Source organism: Terrapene carolina, unplaced genomic scaffold (assembly GCF_002925995.2).
Source record: "Terrapene carolina triunguis isolate 2854851 unplaced genomic scaffold, T_m_triunguis-2.0 Scaffold33911, whole genome shotgun sequence".
Taxonomy (NCBI): domain Eukaryota; kingdom Metazoa; phylum Chordata; order Testudines; family Emydidae; genus Terrapene; species Terrapene triunguis.
Genome location: NW_020698262.1, coordinates 523,443 through 548,191, shown reverse-complemented (window position 1 = coordinate 548,191; position 24,749 = coordinate 523,443).

The following is a 24,749-nucleotide window of genomic DNA, read 5'->3' as shown; positions in this document are numbered from 1 at the left end:
CACACACACACACACACACACACACACACACACACACACACACACACTTTTGAAAATTCCAAACTACCTGCTCAGTTGCAAAAGTGCTCAGTACTGGCCTAACTCTGCTACCAGTTACAACAATAGGAGTTTTACCATCAATTTCAATGGGAGAAAATTTTGGCCAACATTTAATAATTTCAAAAAAATCTGTCCCCATATTTTCACCTGCTTTTGTAATCTGCATTTTGTCCCCTAAGCACTGTTCACATGGCATCTTACATTTGCTAGCAAAGTTTATCATTTGGGTTTTTCTGAAACTGTTGCCAAAAAAATTTCACAATTCAGGAGCACTGACCTAGTAGCATGAGCAGGCCTCACACCCTGGAAGCCAACCCACTGTTTTATGTTACTAGCCGCCACCACTAGTCTGTGGAGCAACTGCTACCATGTTACTAAACTAGCATGGGTTTTAAAGAGTTCAATCAGATCAGCATTGAGGGGTTGATATGATCAAGCTTATGCAGTCTGTGCTGTGCAGTGTTTTTAAAATGTTTAAGAAGCTTCATTTAAAATTAAATTAAAATGCAGAGCCCCCAGGACCCAGGCAGAGTGAGTGCCACTGAAAATCAGCTCCCGTGCCGCCTTTGGCACACGTGCCATAGATTGCCTACCCCTGTAGTAGAAAGTAGTCCAAAATCTCCAGAAATTAAGCCCTGGCTTTACTGAAAAAACAGAGGAAGAGAGTTTGGGCAAACTTCTGCAACATCCTCCACAGGCTTTATATCTCCTTATGCTCCAAAGTTTGCTTTGGGCCTTTTTTTATACCTGCCTCTGGAAATTTCCATTACATGCATCTGACGAAGTGGGTATTCACCCACGAAAGCTTATGCTCCAATACATCTGTTAGTCTTAAAGATGCCACAGGACTCTTTGTTGCTTTTTACAGATGCAGACTAACACGGCTACCCCTCTGATACTGTGCGGTGCATGTTCTGCAGATGAAGAGAGAGCATGTGTCTCTAAGACTGTCAAACACCTTCCATGAGCACTTAAATCACGTTGAAAAAACCTAAATGAGGTTTTCAGATGTATGCAACAGGACTTGGGCTCAAACAATGATGATACAAGAAGTTCTTGATTTTTTTTTTCTTCGGAGAGATGAGCATGTGAAACAGTACACAAGCTTAAAACAGCTGAACCAATGTAACATACAATAGGAACAGAAATGTCAGCATTATTAAGGCAGTCCACTTGAAGGAATGCCATGTGTTGCTAAAAATCTTGTAAAGCCATTACTGGCCAGGTCACCTTTGCAGGGGAGATTATAATCTCAATATACTTCTACTGGGATAAATACAGTAGAGGTAACATAAGGGAAATTTGGCAAAAACAATGCTATTCATCAGACAGGTTTGGAAATGGCTTCCACTAGGTACTAAAGCAAACAGGCTTGATTTATAATTACCTCTTAATGTAGGGAGTTGATAATCGATTGCAATGTGCAGAAACACCCTTCTGCACTACCAAGGAGAAACACTTTTTTCCAAACATCAGTGATCAGAGGATGGGAAGATGTTTGAAATGTATTTTAAAAGAGAAAGATAATGAGGGGCAACAACCAACTTGACAGAGGGGTCACAGTGAATTTATAACCATATTCTGCAAAATAAAATTGACTATCATGGTATATTTCTTTGCGTAGCAACATGTACCGCACTTTTATATATGATATGCTGATTGGAGAAAGAAACTCTAAATATATTTAGCCTAGACACTATGGATTAAAGGAATAGTGAGGGAGGATTAATAGGCTGTGTACAGCACTCCAGGCAAGGAGTATATCAGCTCAGGAGTCTATATTCAAGACACACATGATAGTATATTCTCTTTTGTGTTTCTTTGCAAAGCTAATCATGGATTTCTTATTATGGTCAATTACTCAGTTGCAAAAGTGCTGCTACAGATGGGTAGGTTTCAACTAAAGTTTGCCAGAAACTCTCTAGGCTGCTTCCAACTCTAGTATTAGAATACACTGAGGCGCCAGTAGCACATTGTTCCTTCATGCTTGCTTTTAACAAGCTTTGCCACCTGAAATTTGTCAGCAAAATTTGGGTCAAGGGTGGCAAAGTAATTTGCATTATTAACTAATCTGTGTTTTGAACAAAAGCTCTCATTTAAGCTATTTCTTTGTGAACATGGAAAATGCCTAATGACAAAAAATTGAAAGTTGAAAAGTAGAGGTCTGCATTAGAAAACTTGGAAAGAAGTATCTGATTTATTGGATCCTTATTTTTTTAAAAAAAAGTACTGGACTGTTTGCATTTTGCCTGTGATTTGTACCCTGTTGTTAGAAGAAGTGTTAGAGGATACTGCATTAATCCCTGGTTCAGATCAAATGCTGCCAAAAGCTAATGGCTTTTCAGTGAATGAATGAAAATATGTTGCTGGGGAGGGAAGACATCAAAGACAAATTGATCTTCAAAAATAGAGTCAGGGTAAGGCAAGATGAGCAGTGTTATAGTAAGTAGTTTGCCACAAGTGATAACTCTTGAACAAAATATTTAGGTTTTTTGGTAGGGTGCCTTGCTCCAGGATTGTCCAGGTTTTGCAAATGTAGGGCCATAGATTGCCCTCAGTTCACATCAGAACCAGGAGATAGATTAGGGAGACGTATCAGTCCTATTTCTCACAGAGACCATAAGTATTTTATCTCGGTCATCCCTATTCTGCTGAAACAGCATTCAGGGAATCTTTACTCGGTGCGGGGGAGGGGGAGTGTGAGATCCTTTTACACTTCTCAGTACCAACTCTGACAAGGGGGTAGGCACAATGCCAGCACCAATGTGTGAAGGAGCAAAAGTGGGAGGGAATGGGGGGGACCGGGCATGCGGCATAGTCACGATAGGGCCTCTCGTACTTGAATCTGGGACTCTATCCAAGTTAGTTAAAAAATTGTCAAAGGAATGGGGCCGTTCAGCTTTTTTGTGATATACAGTATTTCTCCTTCTATTGCTCAGTGTCATGAGCCAATTTCTCTAGGAGAGGAGTATGCATTTCCCCATCTATATTTCAGATGTTAAACGTGGCTTATCTTTGATCTAGAGGAGTGCTGGGAGTTGTGCAGAGCTATGAGATGTTTTTCTCTTTTTTGGAAACCCCATGAGAAGATGTGGTTTCACAATCCAAGTGCTGGCTCCTTTGTTGTTGTTGTTGTTTTGCTTTTAATACATTAATCTTTATTCTCAAACCAACTGGATGTTGTATTATCAATCCTTTCATGCACTTATCCCTGTCTTTCTGAATATTATTTTAATACAAGCATTGGGTGCAGCTGTGCCTCATCAGGCCCCTTGTGCCTTTTTATGGGACTTTCTAAGGGGCCCTGATTAAAGACTGTTTCAGCTGTTGCTGCAGGGAGTGTTGTTCTCTTTTTCCGCATTCTCCCTCCTGCATTGTATCCAACGCTAAAGGTTTCATTGTTCTCTTCCACGATGATGTTGAATTAACGTTTGGACACTTTTAAAAAAAATGTGTATTTTTATTGGATTTTTTTCCTTGATCACTACTCCGGGAATGAAACATCCTTTGAAATTGACAGAAGGCTGCAGCAGTATGCAGTGAAGCCTCAGCAGAGGATGTGCTTCTGGATCTCCTCTGTTAACATCTGCTGGCTGCGCTCATTGTTTTCATAGATTAATCTTCCCTAATTGAGTTGTATATTTTATTAGGTCTTTCATCTAAAAATAAAATTTCATGTATACCCTTTGCTACGGTGCTGCCAAAGTCTGCAGTTATGAATGAAAACAGGCTTTCAACTTTGAACATTTAAGGAAACAAAATGCATTTGCTTCTATTTTTAACTGCCAGGGGCTATGCTGCAAGTAGACACCAGCACATCCTTAACAGAAACCACCTAGGAAGTTCTTAAAAATGCTGTTCAATTTTAGTATTCATCAACAAGCTACTCTCTGATCTGTAGTAAAAGGAAAGTGCTAGCTATCTGTACTCTAGATACTGTACATTATTTGAAAACTGCTTGGCAAACCTTTGCTTTCTTTGTGTAAAGATCAGAACAATTTAGATATTTTAGTTCAATGTCACTATAAAAATGCTTTACAGTTATAGCAAGAGAATTAGAAGGCATATTTGTAATATGAATTGCTAACCATTGTCAGCTGACAAGCCTGTGTCCCTGCATGAAAATTATGCTATTACTTTCCATGACTGTGAGCAAAATGTAAAGATCATGGATCACATAAAAAAGACAAAAGGTGGAAAAATTCACACAAAAATGATTTAGGATTGTCACAGAAAAGAAGACTAACATTTGCTTTGCTGCCTCGCCTCCCCCGCATCCCAACACTGAGATGGCATGCAGATCTTACAAGTTTTTATTTGCCTAATCTCTTTTGGAAATAATCGGTGAGTCCTAAAATTTATTTTAATATGATGAATCTAAGAGCAAGAGAAGTTTTAAAGTGAGAGTTAACAACAGGGTTCATTTTCATTGTAAAGCTGGAAACATTTTAAATTTTGAAATGAGCAAATACCTAGTGCCATCTGGTCCCATATAGAATAACAATGCCTCAGTATTTTGTCCCAGAACCTAGTCAAGTAAGATCAGATTGCAATTTGGAGAAAGATTAACTATCATACAGACTCTCAATTGCTAACACATGCTTATGATGTTTTATTTTATACTTTCTTCTGGTTTTACTTGCTACTTTGGGGTCAGATTCTGTCTGGAAATGTGTGAGAAATACTCATTTACTTTAAATGAAGATGTGCACACCTCAGAGGGCAGCATTTAGCTTCTTTGTAAGGGAATGAGTTTGCGCTTTTTGGTAAAACATCTGACTTGGTAGAATACCATAGATATCTTGAACAAAAAGAAGGTTGATTTATGTACTTGCTGCTTTTATTGTATATTAGTATAACTTACATTTTATTTTTGGAAATTCTATAATAAGGGCTTAATTTTGAAAATTATGCTAACAGTTAGGCATCTAATTGTGACTGTGGTTTCTTTGCATATGCAAATCAGGTAGTTGTACTGACAAATGAACAGTTATGGTTCCAACTGTCCATTTCCAGTTACTGTACAAATACCAAATTTGCATGCAAATTTCCAGTGTGTGTGCGCGCACACACATAAGTTAAACATACACTTGTACATGAAATTTGTGCACAAACAATTGTGGAAACAGTTTTTTTTTGTTTGTTTGTTTTTTTTAATCAGGCCTTAAAACTAAGCAAAGTAAAGTTACAAGGAGGATTAATGTAATTTATTTTGAGCAAGTTGAGAGAAAACCTTTAACAAATAAAAGCTGACCTGACTGAAGAGAGCATTATTGTAAAAATATGGCAACTGTGATTTCTGGTGACGTTGCTGTATGTAAATATATTAAGTGAAGAACAACTATCATGAGGGGGGAAAAAACGTTCCTAAATGCTCAAAATAGTTTATTCCATTTACAAAAATTCTCCTGTATACTTCCTTCCACATGCCACTAAAAATGTACTTCATGGGCCACACACTGCCCTTGATGTCAGTGGGAGTTGTGCACACAAATTGAAGATAATGTATGACCCTTAAGAGTTGAGGTGACTTTTTTTTGCCAGTTGTATAAGCAGCTGTTTTTTTCTATACTTTGCTATAAATTCATGGAAAAACTGAAATTTACCATCATACCTTGAGATATCTGTGAAATGTAGGATAGATTTTACAATTCATAAAGTAAAATAGAGATGATTTAGTGCATTTTGCAATAGCTGATGACAACCAAGGACATTTGCAGTATGGGGTTCTTGTACAATATGCCAAAAATAATGATGCAGCTCATCATTGTTACTACACAACAACTCCTTGGGGAAGGGTTTGGCAGGTCCTCCCCAGGAAGGAATTGGGACACCCCTAACATTGCTGTAGTTGGGGGTGTTGTCCTCGGTGAGTTTAGGCTGGCAGGTTTGAATGTCACTGGTTCTCCATTAACCCTCCAGCATACTAGCCCCAAGGAGGTGGCCTGTCTTTTATAGCCAAAGCAGGGAGGCATTCAGCTCCTGTCCTCTTGCCACACCTAGTGCAACATGCTGGTGACCCATGCTGGGGCTGCAGTGGTAGCTCCAAGGGTCTTCCTGACTGGTCACTGGTCCAGTGGTGCTGTACTGGGAGCCCTATTTGTGATGGAAGAAGAGGTAGGCCCAGGACAGCCAGAGGATAGCTGGCTTCCAATTGGGGCAGGCAAAGGCATCTGTGATTGTTGCTGAACAGGCAGCAACCACAACAGCAACTAGGGCCCCATTTCTATTATCATCTCCTCCAGCTCCCAGTCTTGGTGCCCCAGCAAAGGAAGACCATAGGGGAAGCCACAGAAGACCCAGCAAGGCTGTGGAACCTGACAGACCTCACTATCCCAGAACCTCCAGTTCCCTCTCTCTAGAGTCACTCCCCACTTCCTTATATCCCTGGTGGAATGAATGAGTTGTACCTGTCCCAGTGAACCAGGAATTACATGCAAAAAACTCTAACACCTGTTAACAGAGGATAGAGGAAAAGATCCTGCTACCCCATTATAACAGGGCATAACTGCTGGCATTGTCTAGCCCAATGTATTACCAGCACATCTCACTGGCAATGTGTTTCTCTGTTTTTACCATTACACCTGCCACTACTTATATGCATTTCTTCATGTGGGGATGAACAGTGTACCAATATTTATGTGTGAAAGTTATTTTAGATAAGGGCCCCCAGAACATGGGCTGGGTGCTTCTTTATGTTTTATAAATCTAAGCTATTATGTTAGGGCTAGATTGTCTTATGCAGAGAAACAAGGGAGTCAACCCCCTCCTTGCCCTTTCTGGATCATGGGTCCAGGCTTTGCATGGAACAAAGCTGCTGCTCTCTGGAGACAGCACCCAATGAATGGGTGAAGAGAGGGCAAAAAGGAGCAGTCTCTTAGCGCTAACCACTCCCTTACTTCCTGGGCAGAGTAGCTGGCCTAATGAAATATGGGAAATAAAATGCACCTTCTCAAGCGCTACAGCAACTTAGCTTTCCCCTTTGGAGAAAGAGGGGACCAGGCAGGAGTTACCGCTCTATGAGGGTTGCTGCAGGGTTGCTGCCTCTCACTCAGGGCTAAGCCTACAGGATCAATCAAAATTGAACAAGGACTGGCTTTCACTATATGTGCATGTAAAGTGTCAAGCACAATGGGCCCTGATCTCAGATTGGGTCTCTAGGCACTACCGTAGCCATTATCACACCAGTAGCACTTACTGGATCAGGCTCTGATTTTACTGGAAAGCTAGGGTTACCATATTTGAACTTTCAAAAAAGAGGACACTCCGGGGGGGGGGGTGTAGCCCTGCCCCCCAGCCCATTCCCTCCCACTTCCCGCCACCTGACTGCCCCCCACAGAACCCCCAACCCATCCAACCCCCCCAGCTCCTTGTCCCCTGATCGCCCCCTCCCGGGACCCCTGCCCCTAACCAACCCCTGGGACCCCACCCCCTATCTAAGCCTCCCTTATCTTTGTCCCCGATTGCCCCCTCCATTTCCACTATATTATCACCACTGTCTTTAAACAAACAAACAAAGTTTTGTTTTCCAGCTCCTTAGCAAAAGGAATTTAAACACTAGACAAGGCTGGTGCAACCCAGGATTTAGAAAGCTTTAATTGACTTTGGAAGCACTGAGAAATCATTATGACTAAACAATTGTGGTTTACAAGGCAAATTGTAACCCTCTACCTTGTTCACTGCATTTATTAAACATTCTCAATATTGCTGAGTTTTTAGCAAACTTTTTTGAACAAAACCGTGCAAGAGAAAGATTCCCAGCCAAAATGCAATGTCATTCATCCTATGTGATTGTGATAGACAGCTGAGCAGTAAGGGGAGCGCACCTCTCCCTCTAGTCTCTGCAGTTAAAGTAAGCAGAGCGTTCTGCAGCACCCCCTGCCCCCAGCTAGTAAGAGAAGAACTCCTTCTCTTATTTCAATCTACTTTAATGATTGATCAGCAGAATCAAAGCTTCCTCTTACCTTTATGTATGGGGAAGGGTGATTTTCAGTGCCATAACCACAGGGCTGGGAGCCAGGAATTCCTGTGTTCTAACCCCACATATAGTCATGCTGCATGGCTTGGATCGAGTCTTCCATCTTCTTCCCCTCAGCTTCCTCATCTGTAAAACAAGAAGAACAATCTTCATTTAAAAACACCCTGATGAGGTAAGTAAAGTGAGGGTTAATTAACTAACATTTTACAGAGCTTGGAAAACAAATGTCTGACAATCTAAAATTCTCTTAATTTCACAGATGGTTTATACAAATCTGCAAAGTCTTAGCCATAGAAAAAAGTACTAGCCCTAAGATCAATTCATATCACAGATATCTGAACACATGGATGCCTTTTATCACTCATGCTGAATCTTGGTGCAGGATTAAATGGCAACACTTCATGAACTTTTCTCCTTATTAAGATCCCACATGATACTTATGACCAGCTGTGATCCATGGGACTATTTCTTTTCTTTTCTTGGTATTTTCTGTTAGACTCGCATTTTTTTTTTATTAGTGACCACAAAAAATAGAATATCTATATTAATATATACGCTATTTTAACATTTCTTTACTTTACATAGTTAACTTCTACAAACCTGAGAACTTAATAATGTGTATGAATATTTCTACAGTGCAATATGCTCATGAGAATCAACCCAGTGATTAAGCATTTGGGTGGATATTCCTATGGTCTCAGCTCTGTCCTCCCATGTGTCAGCTTATTGCACAGTCACCTCCATGCCTTCTTCCAAGCAGTCCTCCCATCCCCAATGCATGGCACAATCTCTCCCAGCTCATCCACAAACCCCCACCCCTTCTGCTTACAGCAAATCCACTTGACTTGTATATAAATTATTTTCCTTCCCTTAACCTCTGTCCACTTGTCTGTTTGTCCTTAGACTGATAGTCCCTGCTCTGAGTGCTATCCTCCTTGAGTGTTTGGAAAGTGCCCAGAGCACATTAAGCACTATTGTAAACACAATGTCTTAAAGAACCCCCCTCCTCCCCTTGTGATTCTGGCAAGTCCTTCTAAAGATAGTAAGTCTTGAGGGGCTGCTGTTTAAAGGTTGATTTACAAGATCTCCTCTCACCCCACTCACTTTAATACTGGTTTCTTGGCTCTGCTTTTTTTTATATAAATCAAAATGTTTCTGTTGCTGGAAGTCTTGCACTGAGAATACCTCCCAGGTCTCCCTAACTAAAACAGTCTATAGCTTTGTGCATTGTGAAGAATTGACTGCTGGAAACTTTAATGGGCGGGCAGAGTGTGAATTTCTTTCTGGTTTTGTTTCTAGTCTATCACTAGAGTTGTCCAATCAGTCTCATTTCAGCTAAATGGTCACATGGAAGATGAAAAACTTCAGTTTCCTTTAGAAAACGGCACATTAAGGCAGAGAATGTAAAAGCTTCATGGGCCCTTGTGTATGTCTCTGACTGCAAATGAGCAGAATGATGACAAACACCATTAGTGGCTGCTTTACTCCCCCTAGAGCCTTTCCTGATGTGCCAGAGAAATAGGAGAGTCTTTTTAGAACCCAGGCTGTTCTCTAGCAAGGCTAATAATAAACCCCCTAGCTGGTGCTGATTAGAATAATCAATTATATGAAATGATCCCTGTGGTATAAAGGAGATGTGTCAGGACAATTGTCATTGGAAAAATTGTTCCTCCCCATGCGCTAAAATAAAGGTGATTTCAGCTGATTGCCAGTAAATAAACACTCGTTTCTTTCAGCATTAACCTTCCCTTCTCTGCCCCCAAACACCCAATATTTTCTCTTAGTAATTAGTAATTTACTCTCATTCCTTAATGTCAATTTTAGTAACACTGCAGCAAACCAAGGGAATCTTACAGAAGCCAAAGGATAACAAAAGCTCTGTTATATATACATTGCACAGAGAGCACTGAATGAGGGACCCAATAGAATTTGCCTGGTAGAGTAAAATGGCTCTTTTCCCACATTTTTGTACCCTTGCACTGGATGGTAGTAACATGGCTAATGAGATGAGTTCTGTTAATTCCTGTTTACAGAATCTAGCAGTTAACTGGACTCCCCTTTGGGACCTGCAGATCACTAAGAGTTTTCCAGCTAGAGACAGACTTTGCCACCAAACCATCTCTCTATCTTGACTTCATGCATTTAACTTCCAAAGCCAGGACTCCATCCACCTTCTTGTTATTCACAGACTCAGCGCCTGTCCCTCAGTTGCTGGTATGCAGCATTTCTGAGTTGATTCAAAATACTGTAACAGGGTTGCTGCCTCCAGAGCACCTTCTTGTTGCATAAGGTGGCTCTGCTATATTCTGCCTTGGTTTCCCTTTCGTCAGTCTTTGGCCTATTCCTGCTATAGTGACGACTTTCTGCCAAAGATATGACTTGGCCCTCTGGCCAAGCTACTTACAAAATCCCACCACTTCCATGGTATCCAAGTATAAACCAAACAAAAATCAAAATCTTTGCCCCAAACACCAACGGGGCCCAGTACCACCTTCCCAAGGGGCCATTGCCTCTCCTCTAATTTCAGACACTCTTCTGCCTACCCTCTGGCCTATGTTTTCACCCTTCCTGGGCTCCTTTCTGTCTCTTCTCAAAGCCTCTCCTTGACTCTTTTGTGTTGCCCCCTACTCTTTCCTGATCAGTAACTCCTAGGCCTTCCTATCTGGCCAACCATGCACAGGTGTAGCAGGGCAGCGCTAATTGAACAGGGCTGACTGGGCCAAGGCCTCTTGGCCTTAGAGGTAACGAGGTGGTCTGCCCAACACCCAAGGCCTCGTAGTACAGAAACATTGTACTGACTTAGGAGCTAAATCCTTTTGGCACCTGTGCCCTGTTGAAGTGTGCCAACAACAGGAAATCTGCACAGAGGACATGGTGTCCAATTCATCTATGATGCCTTCTGAGCTAGTGCACCTAGGGCTCTCAGTTTCTGTTCCACATGGCTAAATATACAGCGAACAAGAGGATATGGTTAGAGAAAAAGTGTGATGCTGCTAAAATATGTCTCCAGCTCATGTAGGTGCTCTTCTTCCTATGTGATTTTCTGTCAGAAATGGCAAGAGCAATTACTCTCATAACCCAGCACATCAGACCTTGTTAGTCTGAAGGAGACCCACTAACCCAGGGGTCAGCAACGTTTGGCACGCGGCTCGCCAGGGTAAGCACCCTAGGGGACCGGGCCAGTTTATTTACCTGCTGATGCGGCAGGTTCAGCAGATCGCGGCTCCCACTCACTGCGGTTCGCCGTCCCGGGCCAATGGGGGTGGCAGGAAGCGGCGCGGGCAAGGGATGCGCTGGCCGCAGCTTCCCACCGCCCCCATTGGCCCGGGATGGCGAACCACGGCCAGTGGGGGCCGCAATCGGCCGAACCTGCCATGTCAGCAGGTAAATAAACTAGCCCGGCCCGCTAGGGTGCTTACCCTGGCGAGCCGCGTGCCAAACGTTGCCGACCCCTGCACTAACCTCTGGCTGCTCACTGCTACTATGCTGACATGATCCCTGGGTGTGAACTGCTCCTCATAATCAATCAGTCTGTGCATCATGAACCACTCACTCCACCCCAAATATCCTCCTCCAAGTAGAGGATCAGCACTTCCCTCTATCCTCCCCTTTTGATGAGGACGACTCTTCTCTTTTTAATGCAGGGTTCTCAGGTTCCTTTTGTATCTTGTGTGCAGGCAGAAGATGAGAAAGATGTAAGCAGAGAAAACTTAGCATCTCCTGTCCTGTGTGGGGTTCCACCTCTAACTCCACTCCACAGGCAGACCAAAAACAAAAGAGTATTTGTTCCCTTGTCAGAATTTCTGAGAGAGTGTCAGTCAAAGAACAACACTATGAAACAAAGATTATAATATGAAAGGACTGACCACAGTTAAAACTGAATTCATGATTTAATTATATGTGATACTTTTCAAAATGAATCATCAGCTATTCTTAATATTACTATTCCTGTCTTCCTTAAGATAGCTAAAAGAGGGGGAGGGATAGGGACAACCCAATACTGTATATCAGCTCAGCACACTTGGCAAACAGAATATTGACCCAGCTGTGTGTGGACCTCTTTAATAATAAGGACCCCACTATCCAAGGAAGGGGGGAAAGACAAAAATGTATAGTCTGAAAGACAAAATTCCATCCACTGCCCTTATGATATTTTCCTACCTGTTCCATATTAGATAAATTACCTAATCCCCAGACATGTGGATTACATAAGCATGAACCCCACAGTGTAACAAGGCATTTGCTACTAATCTCTCAATGGTACATTCACACTTAGAACTGGGGATGTGATTCTCAGCTTGAGTAGACATACACTAGCTCTCATTGATCTAGCATGCTAAAAATAGAAGTGTGGCTGTTGTAGCATGGGCTAGCCACCCCACGTATTTACCAACAAGGTCTAGGTGGGTTTATACTTGGGGGCAGCTAGCTTATGCCACCACTAATCACTGACCATGCTACCACAGCCACACTGCTCTTTTCAGTAGACTAGCTCCATAAGAGCTAGCGGAGGTATGTCTGCTCACACTGGGAATTGCACCCCCGGCTCGAAGATGTAGCCATTGAGATGGATACACAACATGCCATTCCTCATTTGAATGGAAAAATGTACAGGAGATTGTAGTAAGTGGTCAAGAGACTGACAATTATGACTTGTTTAGCAGATGTAGCCTTCTAATAAAGGAGAAGAAATATTGTAGCAAGTATGTTTGGGGTAGCCTTTTTAATACAGGATGCTGCCTAATAAGGGTGGTTTCCAGTATAGGTTTCATTGTAATTCAAAATCAATATAAAAGGAACAGGCTAGTGGAAATAGAGAGGTATAATTTATCTAAAGCTGGGGTATCAGATACACCTCCCTTGCAAATCATATTATAGTCTAAACGTGTGTGACATATTTCATCCTGCCTAGTCTTATCAGTAGTCTAGGATGAGTATGAAAATCCTTTCATTAAATGAGATGTTGTATGTCTCCTTCAACCATGATGTGCCTGATTAAAACTCTGCTATATATTTTTTTCTTTCCTGAAAGGCCTAATCCCATAATACTTTATAAAGATCTTATTATGGATAGATTGAGCTCTTTTCCCCCAACCCTTTCATCTTATTGAGTTTGATTAGGGTCACTGGGCCAAGTTTATCCCTGGCATAATTCCCCTGAAGTCAAAAAAGTTACTCCATTGATCAGCTTGCCTCAATGCAAGCAAACATTTGGTGCCCTACATTTGGCAACTCAAAAGGATAATGTCCCATTTACTCTGCACTCGAGTCTGAACCATACTTTGATACTGCATCCCAGATGTGACTGAGACAGATTACTGCCTTGGATATAATGTGCTACCAAAACTAACTCTCCAACCTGAATCCAAATCCCACTGCTTATTTGTCCTCAGCATCTGTAAGATGTGACCTTTTTTCTCTCTCTCTCTCCCCACACAGCAAAATCTCTGATTTTGCCACTTGTCATCTCCAGTCTAGATTACTGTAACCTCCTCCTTGATATCCCCCCCTCGATAAACTGTACAAAACACAGCTCTCCATATTATTTTCCTGCCCATCAATCTGATCACTTCACACATTCTCTTTGAATCTCTCCACCATCTCCTCCACATCAAATTTAAGTTTGTCATCCTTGCCCTTAACGCCTTGCAGAACTCAGCCCTCTTCCTATGTATCCACCCTCATCTCTTATCTTGTCCAGTTCTCCCACAGCCCTCTTTGTGCTTCTTTCCACACTCCCTGTGCATGGAAAGCCCTCCTTGGACTAACCTCATCAGCTGCATCCCTCCCCATGTTTCCTGCAAGGCCTGCAAAAAGTTACCCAAGTAACAATCTTAGAAAGAAGAGTGAGTGGGGATAATTTATACATCCAGAAAAAAAACAAGCAAAAACAAAAGTCCACTGAACTAATTGCACTTGTGCCATCAGCCTGGTCAGCTAGCTTGTATGTTTTTATCATATGCCCTCATCTTCATCTATTTTTTTGCCTCTTACATTGTTCTTTACTAATGCATTGGGGGTGCAAATGAAATGTAAATAATCCCATGCAGGGGTCCCCCATTATGCCAATCCAGCCTCTACTCAAAGAAGAGTCAGCCACCTCTACAGCATTGTCTCTTACCTCCATCCATCCCCAAACTGTGGCGAGCCCTTCATGGTCCAGGCATGTGTCTGCAAGAAAGGGGCGAGTGAGTGAAGTCATGGGTGGAGAGGAGTTGGATGCAGTTCATTCCCACAAGTAATAAATCTGCTAAGAAGTTAATGCAGTAGCCTGCATCCTTTGTCCATAATGGGGCAACTCCCCGGTCCCCACTCATGGGAGTGAGGGACACGGATGGCTCCAAAAGAGCTGCACTGTTGGAGAGAAAGAATGGGGATGCGGGGGACAGAGGCACAGCACTTCTGTGTAGAGGGACCTGTGACTCTAGAGGATCTTAGGAGATCCCTGGAGTTCGGAGGCTGGTCGGCTGGGCCCATGGAATGATCCAGGGGAACCTCATGAAGATTTCCTTTCCCAGGCCCACTGTACTTGAGAAGAGACACTCCACTTCCCTCCCCCTAGCACGGAAATCTGACCCATCTTAGTCCAACATATACCTGAATGGAACTGGTGCTTTTCATCCTTCTTACATGCTGCTAACTATATGACGGGAAAAAACGTATTTAAGTGGGTCAAAGAGCAGCCCCTGACCATGAAAAAAAATCAAGAATGTCTATCTTAATGCCCAGTGAAATATTACAGCACAATGCTGTCAGTTCTGCCTTATTCAACAAGTCTGCACGGTACTGAACAACTGAGTTAAATAGCACAGCAGTCATATCCATCTGGAATGGAAATGTACAAAAGGCAGCTTAAAAAAAAAGCTGCTAAAGTCCTTGCAGGCAAGTTGTATTTCAACGGCAAATGTTTATAATTTTTATCTCATCACATAATATTTGGATTTTTAGATCCATTCAATTTAACAGCCACTTTTAGTAGGGGTTGCTAGTCCCCTTTCAGTTCATATTCCCTGCTTTTGCTGCCTTTTTATTCTATTAATAATAAAAAGGTGCCACAGATAATTAAAGACAAACTCAATCCCAACATTCATTAAAGAAGAAAATATGATCTTCTGAAAAGCTGTCACCTATAATAAAGCAGCGTTATCTGCCTAGAGTTACAGTGATTTCAAACTGATAAGTCTAGAGGAAGAAATCCACTGAAATGTAGTTAAATTAATTGCTGTTTTACAAGGGGGAGCATAAAAATGCAGTAATTAATTGACCTACTATTTGAGACAATTTTCCTATAGTTAACAACCACTCTTGCAAGAGATGAAAAAGACTGCTCTCTTTCATTTTGAAAAAAAAAATACACTAAGAAAAATCAGCATGTAACAACACTGCCAATCTCTTCTACTATGCACAGAACACACAGTGGAGACTGGAAAGTGTTGTATAGATAGGCTAAATTCTGTATGCAATTACACTAGTGTCAACCTGGAACTAATAATGGAATAACCCCATTGCAGCTAATGGGGTTACTCCAGACTGGGACTGGTCTACTCCTATTGTCCTGATCTTTTGTATATTTAGCCTTAGGCCCAAATTGAATAGGTGTGTGTGTGGGGGGGGGAAGTAGCGGAGAGTAACTTGAGGTTAATTGAAAAAGTAATTTGAATTTGAGGATTTAGAAAAAACTGCTATCCTTCTACTATTTGAACAGAATACTACTATTTTTTTGTTCAGTAATAACTCTGAAATAGCTTGGGCTAAATAGTTCAAACCCCATTCTCCTCTATGGGCTGGGCATCCCAGCTGGACTGCACCTCCTATTATGCATCACAGTTGCTCCTCTGATTGAACCACGTGGTGCATTAAGAACATAAAAATGGCCATACTGAGTTAGACCAAAAGTCCATCCAGCCCAGTATCCTGTCTGCCGGCAGCGGCCAATGCCAGGTGCCCCAGAGGGAGTGAACCTAACAGGTAATGATCAAGTGATCTCTCTCCTGCTATCCATCTCCACCCTCTGACAAACAGAAGCTAGAGACACCATTCCTTACCCATCCTGTCTAATAGCCATTAATGGACTTAACTTCCATGAATTTATATAGTTCTCTTTTAAACCCTGTTATAGTCCTAGCCTTCACAACATCCTCAGGCAAGGAGTTCCACAAGCTGACTGTGCGCTGTGTGAAGAAGAACTTCCTTTTATTTGTTTTAAACCTACTGCCCATTAATTTTATTTGGTGGCCCCTAGTTCTTATATTATGGGAACAAGTAAATAACTTTTCCTTATTCACTTTCTCCACACCACTCATGATTTTATATATCTCTATCATATCCCCCCTTAGTCTCCTCTTTTCCAAGCTGAAAGTCTTTAATCTCTCCTCATATGGGATTCGTTCCAAACCCCTAATCATTTTAGTTGCCCTTTTCTGAACTTTTTCCTAATGCCAGTTTATCTTTTTTGAGATGAGGAGACTACATCTGTACGCAGTATTCAAGATGTGGGCGTACCATAGATTTATATATGGGCAATAAGATATTCTCCGTCTTATTCTCTATCCCTTTTTTAATGATTCCTAACATCCTGTTTGCTTTTTTGACTGCCATTGCACACTGCGTGGACGTCTTCAGAGAACTATCCACGATGACTCCAAGATCTCTTTCCTGATTAGTTGTAGCTAAATTAGCCCCCATCATATTGTATGTATAGTTGGAGTTATTTTTTCCAATGTGCATTACTTTACATTTATCCACATTAAAATTCAATTTGCCATTTTGTTGCCCAATCACTTAGTTTTGTGAGATCTTTTTGAAGTTCTTCACGGTTTGCTTTGGTCTTAACTATCTTGAGCAGTTTAGTATCGTCCGCAAACTTTGCCACCTCACTGTTTACCCCTTTCTCCAGATCATTTATTAATAAGCTGAATAGGATTGGTCCTAGGACTGACCCTTGGGGAACACCACTAGTTATCCCTCTCCATTCTGAAAATTTACCATTTATTCCTACCCTTTGTTCCCTGTCTTTTAACCAGTTCTCAATCAATGAAAGGATCTTCCCTCTTATCCCATGACAATTTAATTTACCTAAGAGCCTTTGTCAAAGTCTTTCTGGAAATCTAAGTACACTATGTCCACTGGATCCCCCTTGTCCACATGTTTGTTGACCCCTTCGAAGAACTCTAATAGATTAGTAAAACATGATTTCTCTTTACAGAAACCATGTTGACTTGTGCCCAACAATTTATGTTCGTCTATGTGTCTGACAATTTTATTCTTTACTATTGTTTCAACTAATTTGCCCGGTACTGACGTTAGACTTACCGGTCTGTAATTGCCAGGATCACCTCTAGAGCCCTTTTAAAAATATTGGCGTTACATTATCTATATTCCAGTCATTGGGTACAGAAGCTGATTTAAAGGACAGGTTACAAACCATAGTTAATAGTTCCGCAATTTCACATTTGAGTTCTTTCAGAACTCTTAGGTGAATGCGATCTGGTCCCGGCGACTTGTTACTGTTAAGTTTATCAATTAATTCCAAAACCTCCTCTAGTGACACTTCAATCTGTGACAATTCCTCAGATTTGTCACCTACAAAGGATTGCTCAGGTTTGGGAATCTCCCTAACATCCTCATCCGTGAAGACTGAAGCAAAGTATTCATTTAGTTTCTCCACAATGACTTTATCGTCTTTAAGTGCTCCTTTTGTATCTCGATCGTCCAGTGGCCCCACTGGTTGTTTAGCAGGCTTCCGGCTTCTGATGTACTTAAAAAACATTGTTATTACCTTTTGAGTTTTTGGCTAGCTGCTCTTCAAACTCCTTTTTGGCTTTTCTTATTACATTTTTACACTTAACTTGGCAGCGTTTATGCTCCTTTCTATTTACCTCACTAGGATTTGACTTCCACTTTTTAAAAGATGCCTTTTTTTAATCTCTTACTGCTTCTTTTACATGGTTGTTAAGCCACTTTGGCTCTTTTTTAGTTATTTTACTGTGTTTTTTTAATTTGGGGTATACATTTAAGTTGGGCCTCTATTATGGTGTCTTTGAAAAGTGTCCATGCAGCTTGCAGGGATTTCACTCTCGTCACTGTACCCTTTAATTTCTATTTAACTAACCTTCTCATAGTTCCCCTTTCTGAAATTAAATGCCAGTGTTGGGCTGCTGAGGTGTTCTTCCCACCACATGAATGTTAAATGTTATTATATTAGGGTCACTATTTCCAAGCGGTCCTGTTATAGTTACCTCTTGGACCAGATCCTGTGCTCTACTCAGGACTAAAACGAGAATTGCTTCTCCCCTTGTGGGTTCCTGTACCAGCTGCTCCAAGAAGCAGTCATTTAAAGTATCAAGAAATTTTGTCTCTGCATTTCATCCTAAGGTGACATGTACCCAGTCAATATGGGGATAATTGAAATCCCCCACTATTATTGAGTTCTTTATTTTGATAGCCTCTCTAATCTCCCTTAGCATTTCATAGTCACTATCACTGTCCTGGTCAGGTGGTTGATAATAGATCCCTACTGTTATATTCTTATTAGAGCATGGAATTACTATCCATAGAGATTCTATGGAACATGCGGATTCATTTAAGATTTTTACTTCATTTGACACTACATTTTCTTTCACATACAGTGCCACTCTCCCCTTCCCCCACCCCCATCCCTCCCCACCTCCGGCACGACCTGTTCTGTCCTTCTGATATATTTTGTACCCCAGAATGATTGTGTCCAATTGATTGTCCTCACTCCACCAGGTTTCAGTGATGCCTATTATATCAATATCCTCCTTTAACATGAGGCACTCTAGTTCACCCATCTTATTATTTAGACTTCTAGCATTTGTGTACAAGCACTTTAAAAACTTGTCACTGTTTATTTGTCTGCCCTTTTCTGAGGTGTCAAATTCTTTTTTATGTGAATGTTTCTTATCTGATCTGGCCCCTACTTTATCCTCTTCCATCCTCTCCTCCTGACTATAACCTGGAGACTCTCTATCAATAGACTCTCCTCTGAGAGAAGTCTCTGTCCGATCCACGTGCTCCTCTGCAGCAATTGGCTTTCCCCCATCTCTTAGTTTAAAAACTGCTCTGCAACCTTTTTAACGTTAAGTGCCAGCAGTCTGGATACACTTTGGTTTAGGTGGAACCCATCCTTCCTGTATAGGCTCCTCCTATCCCAAAAGTTTCCCCAGTTCCTAATAAATCTAAACCCCTCCTCCCTACACCATCATCTCATCCGCGCATTGAGACTCTGAAGCTCTGCCTGCCTACCTGGCCCTGCGCGTGGAACTGGAAGCATTTCTGAGAATGCCACCATAGAGGTCCTGGATTTCAGTCTCATTCCTAGCAGCCTAAATTTGGCCTCCAGGACGTCTCTCCTACCCTTCCCTATGTCATTGGTACCTACATATACCACGATCACCAGCTCCTCCCTAGCACTAGCACTACACATAAGTCTATCTAGATGCCTCAAGAGATCCGCAACCTTCACACCAGGCAGGCGAGTCACCATACGGTTCTCCCGGTCATCACAAACCCAGCTATCTAGGTTTCTAATGATCAAATCTCCCATTACTAGCACCTGCCTTTTCCTAATGACTCAAGTTCCCTCCCCTGGAGAGATAACCTCAGTGCGAGAGGATACCCCATCATCATCTGGAAGGAGGGTCCCAACTATGGGAAGGTTTCCCTCTGCTCCTGTTGACTTCTCTCCTTCACTGAGCCTTTCATCCTCCTTAACAGCGCAGGGGCTGTCTGATCGGAGGTGGGACAAATCTACAGTGTCCCGGAAAGCCTCATCAGTATACCCCTCTGCCTCTCTTAGCTCCTCCAGTTCTGCCACCCTGGCCTCCAAAGACCGTGCGCGGTCTCTGAGGGCCAGGAGCTCCTTGCACCGAATGCACACATACGCCCACAGGGCAGGTAATCATACATGCTTCACTGAGCGCAATAAACAGGATAGCCCCCCCTCTGCTGCTGGGCTTCTGCCTGCATTCTCTCCTACAGCTACCTAGGGTACTGATAGGGTTTTTGTTTAAATCAAGAAGTTTTGATTAAACTAAACTATAAAGGTTTTAAAGAATGGCAAGTGTACCTCGTCCCCTTCCCACTCCCCTTCCAAACTCCCTCTCGAAACTCCCCGTTAGCAGCCTCTGTTCGCAAAGCTGATTTTATAGGCGATGCTATTATGGTGCATCATGGGAGATGTAGTCTGGCCAGGAAGCCTAGCCCATAGAGGAGAACAAGGACATGAGGTATCTGAACTACAATTCCCCCAAGGCAATGCAGCAGCTAAAGCAGCTGCAGTTTAATATCAAACTGACTAAGCAAATGTCAGTATGTGTTGACCAGAACTGTTTGGGCAATTCCAAATCAAACATTTTCCAGAAAAAAATTGACATTTCAACTTTTCTTCCTGATTTGGCACAAAACCACAATTTCAAAATACTGGAATTTCTCATCGGATGAAAATTCTGTTTCTTGCTCATCTCTAATAGAAAGCTTTGCTCTGAAAGAAAGGTTCAAGTGGAGACTTTGTTGCTGCAACACTAGAAATTAGAACAAAAATGTTGTCTGAGAATTCTAACTTTCTGTTTATTGCACATTTTTATCGAGGAGTTATAAACATCTCAACATGAGCAATAGGCCTTAACCAGGATCTCAGATCTGATCAGCCCTCAACTTTGGAAGGGTTGCAGGATGTAAATTTTACAGATGCCCCTTAAATAAAGGCCTGAGAGACACATCCTGCAGGTCTGAAACCCAATGAATTTTAGAGAACTTTGGATCCAGCACCAGATATCAGCTTTGAAGAGTGGGCTCACCTCTACTCACAACTGGATCTATAATGGAAAGGCAGACTGATCTTTATTACTGGTTGCACTAGTGGAAGTTAAGGTGATATACTAGGTGTTTTTAAAGCCAACAGATTCCATATCATATCCATATCCATATGCTCTGTTTTTTTTTTTTATTTTAATCTCATGGATTTAATTTTTGTTGATTATAACATGCTTAAAAAGGCTTTAAAGTAAATGTATGTTTTTAATTCTATACACACACTCCAAAAACCCAATAAAGACAAACGTTTGACAACACATTATATTTTCCATGTATACATAAGTGGTGGGGTGTTCACCCCCACACTATACTGAAAAGGTTTACCGTGTGGCAGAAAGGACCAATCAACCTGATAGGTCATGCCTGAGGAAGAATTAGGCTTGATGAGCAATCTCTAACTGAGGACAGAGCCCACCTGAGCAGGAACAGGCAGGGAGGGTATAAGGCCAAGAAGAGAGAACAGAAAAGAGCAGCAACATAGAAGCTGACACTCACTCTCTGGGCTTAGAAAGGTAAAGGAGGAAACCCATGAGGCAAGTAGAAGCCTTGGTATCCCAGGCCTGAAGGAAGGGTTTACTCAGAAGGGTGGTGGAGCAGAAGCCAGACAGAGGTGGAATAGAAAAAGGCTCAGAGAAATGGCCTCAAAGTTTCGGATGGTGCAGACCTATGTTGCTGATTTGAGGGTCCCTGAACTGGAACCCAGAGTAGCGGGTGGGCCCAGGTTCCCCTACCAGCCACTGGAGAAGTGACACAGTCTGGGCAATAGAATGAAAGACTGCCTGAGGCAAATCGTCCAGTGAGACTTTAATATCTTGGAAGGGGGACCTGGTTGGAGAGCCAAGCCACAAAGAGGGAGTATTCTGAGTTACAAGAGGAAGCAATTGAGTCGAGAGAGAGAGTCATGCCATGGGGTGAGCAACTGAAGGCAGGAGCGTCATACAAGTTGAGAGCTAACCCCCGATATGAGCCACAATGAGGTGCCTCAGTGCTGAGTAGCAAACCCCATGACAACATATTCCATTATTCTTTACTTGTGCTCCCAACAAAAAGATCTACTGATTTTTTTTCCAAGTCAAATGGATCCTACTTGAACAGGTTTATTAAAATATATAGTTCAGATTTTTCTCATGAAGAAAGCTGGGGTATATTCATTTCAGGATCAAATCCCTTAACCAAACAAAAAATGACAGAAACTGTTCCAGCTAAGGATTAATTGAGCCAATTCAAGTCAAACAAAATATATTTTGGCATTGCTTCTGACAGATGGAAATAAAACAAACATTAGGAATCAGCTTGCAGCTAACAATATGTAAAATGAAAGAATATAAAAATCTTAAACTTTTGTGGAAGTGATGATTGGCTTTTGTTCTGAAAGTCTCAAAAGAAAAGACTTAGCTGTTAATCTTGTTATGCATCCACTTAGCAAATGGAAACAAGGATCCTTGAAAATCCTGCTATTCACGGAAGATAGTAGATATTGTATGAATAATATTTATTAAGTAGCCTATGCAAAAATGGCATTGTTTTATTAATCAGAAGTAAAATAGCAAAAATTTAAATGATTCTTCTAAATTCATGTATGACTACATAAGCTGATTATAATGAAATCTAAGGACTACGTATTTTTCATTTGAAGGTTAAATTCTCAATTAATTTTTCAGCATGTTGCCATCTCTACTAAGCACCACTGCTAATTGCAGTAAAACAATAGCATTCTCTGTTTGAATTCAACATGTGAATTGAAGACACTGTCAAAGATCTAACAGGCTCGAGTTCTGAAGCATAAATCAAAGTTACTGTATAAAAAACAAAATGTCAATCTCAGGTTGTTTTTGTTTGTGTTTTGTTTTTGTTTGTTTGGGTTTTTTTAAAAAAAGAAAACCTTATAGTAAGAAAAGCTTATAGTCTGTTTTCATTTTTATAAAGTTTGCATTTGAGACTCTTTGTCTAGCTTTATTTTTTTAATGTAAACGAACGGTTTAAATTCTTATTTCCAATTATCTCCATTAACACGTACATACAAAAAATATGGAAATCATGCAAAAATACTTTTAAAAAATCATAACTGAGGTTAGGTACTTCAATGTGTACTTGGCTTGGTTAATGACCATATTTGGAGACTGCAAACTTACAGCACTAGATAATAAAATCAATGTATTTGCACATTAGTGAACTGAACTATACACAAAATAAAGTATTGAAATTTGGCTCTTTACGTAGCTTCACAAGAATGCAAAAACAGCATTTTGCATAATTTATACAGTGCATTTCTTTGTGAAGGACCAAAATCCATTACAGACTGTATATTAGTGAGGGATATGCACAACATAGGATGTTATTCAGAAAAGCACTTAAACATGTGCATAAAAGTTAAGCACATGCATCTGTCCCATCAAAAAAAAACAAGAACTTAAACTTGTGTTTACCTGAATCAGGGCCTACCTCAGATAATTCTCTCTCATGTATATACATACACACACACACACACACACACTCACCCCAACTTCCATGAGAATTTTCAAATAGCTCCCATTAAAATAAAAACTGAATATACTACAAAAGCGTTTCCCCTTTTCCTTCCAGTCATGGAATTTCTTCTCAAACCTACAATAGATTTTATCCAGTTCTGGATCAAGTGACCAGTGTTACATCTGTTGTCTCTTGGTCCTTCATGAATGGAAGTGGGACCTTTATACCATTGGAAAAAGAGAGGTTTCCAGTTTCCACATACCTGAGCCATTAGATTTTAAAATCATGATATTGTTATGTAAACAAAAGCTATTTTAGGTTATGTAAGAGGATTGTTTTGTCTCCTGCTCAGTCATGTACAGTTGGTCTTGAAGTAGCTAGAGTGCCTGGCATTACAGGAGAGGTACAAAAACAATAGCTCTCTCACCACTTTGTGCTACACTTTCTTAAGGGCAAAGGAAAGAGAAGGCTGCCATGGGTATAAACATTATGCCTTCAGTACATCTCTCTTATCTCCCATTCTAATGGCAACTTTTCTTACCTTGTAAATGCCAGGTACAACTTATTGTCTGCTATAAAACTGTTCCGTGAAGAAAGCTTTGATGAAGATTCTAAGATGAAAAATAAATGTACGAGAAACCACACAGAAACTTACCGCTCAGGATCTTGGCCCAGAAGAATGAAAGTCTTCTAAATAAACGTCTCCATGACGTGTGGTTGTGATCAGATAATCAGACCCCTACCAAATTATAGGAGTTGTGGGAAAGCTTTTAATACTTGCTGGTAAACAAACTCATTCTTCTGCTCTCATCCCATTATCTCACACACCATGTGTTTGGCTTCCCAACTTCTAGTTCTAGATTCCATTTCCTCTGAGCCCAATGCTGACTTATTTAATATTTTCACAAATGACAAACCATTCTCATATAGTCACAATGCCTACAAGACCTCTTCCTCCCCTCCCACCTTGTTTTAAGTAACATTTCAGTTAAATATTCCATCAATCGAGCCTACATAAGCAACAATTGGAGTATAAAGTACAAAATGCAACAATACAGCCTCACATTTATCCATAGTACCTGAACACCTCAGGACCATTAATAGACTTTTGTCTTCCCAACTCCCTGTGAGATAAGTAAGAAAGATAGGAGTACTGAGGCACAGGGTAGATTAAGTGACCTTCCCAAGGTCACATTAGAAGCCTGTGCCTGGGCCAGGAACAGAACCCAGGTCTATCAAGTTCCAATTCAGAGTTCCATCCACTAGACAATTCTTGCTAACCATTCCTTGCCCTACCCTTGACAAAGTTTGGGCCAATTCAAAAAGGAGTCTAAATTGATCTTAACTCCTGGTCTTAATATACCAATGGATTGAAATGAATGAAAACAGAAGAAAAATTAACAGAAGG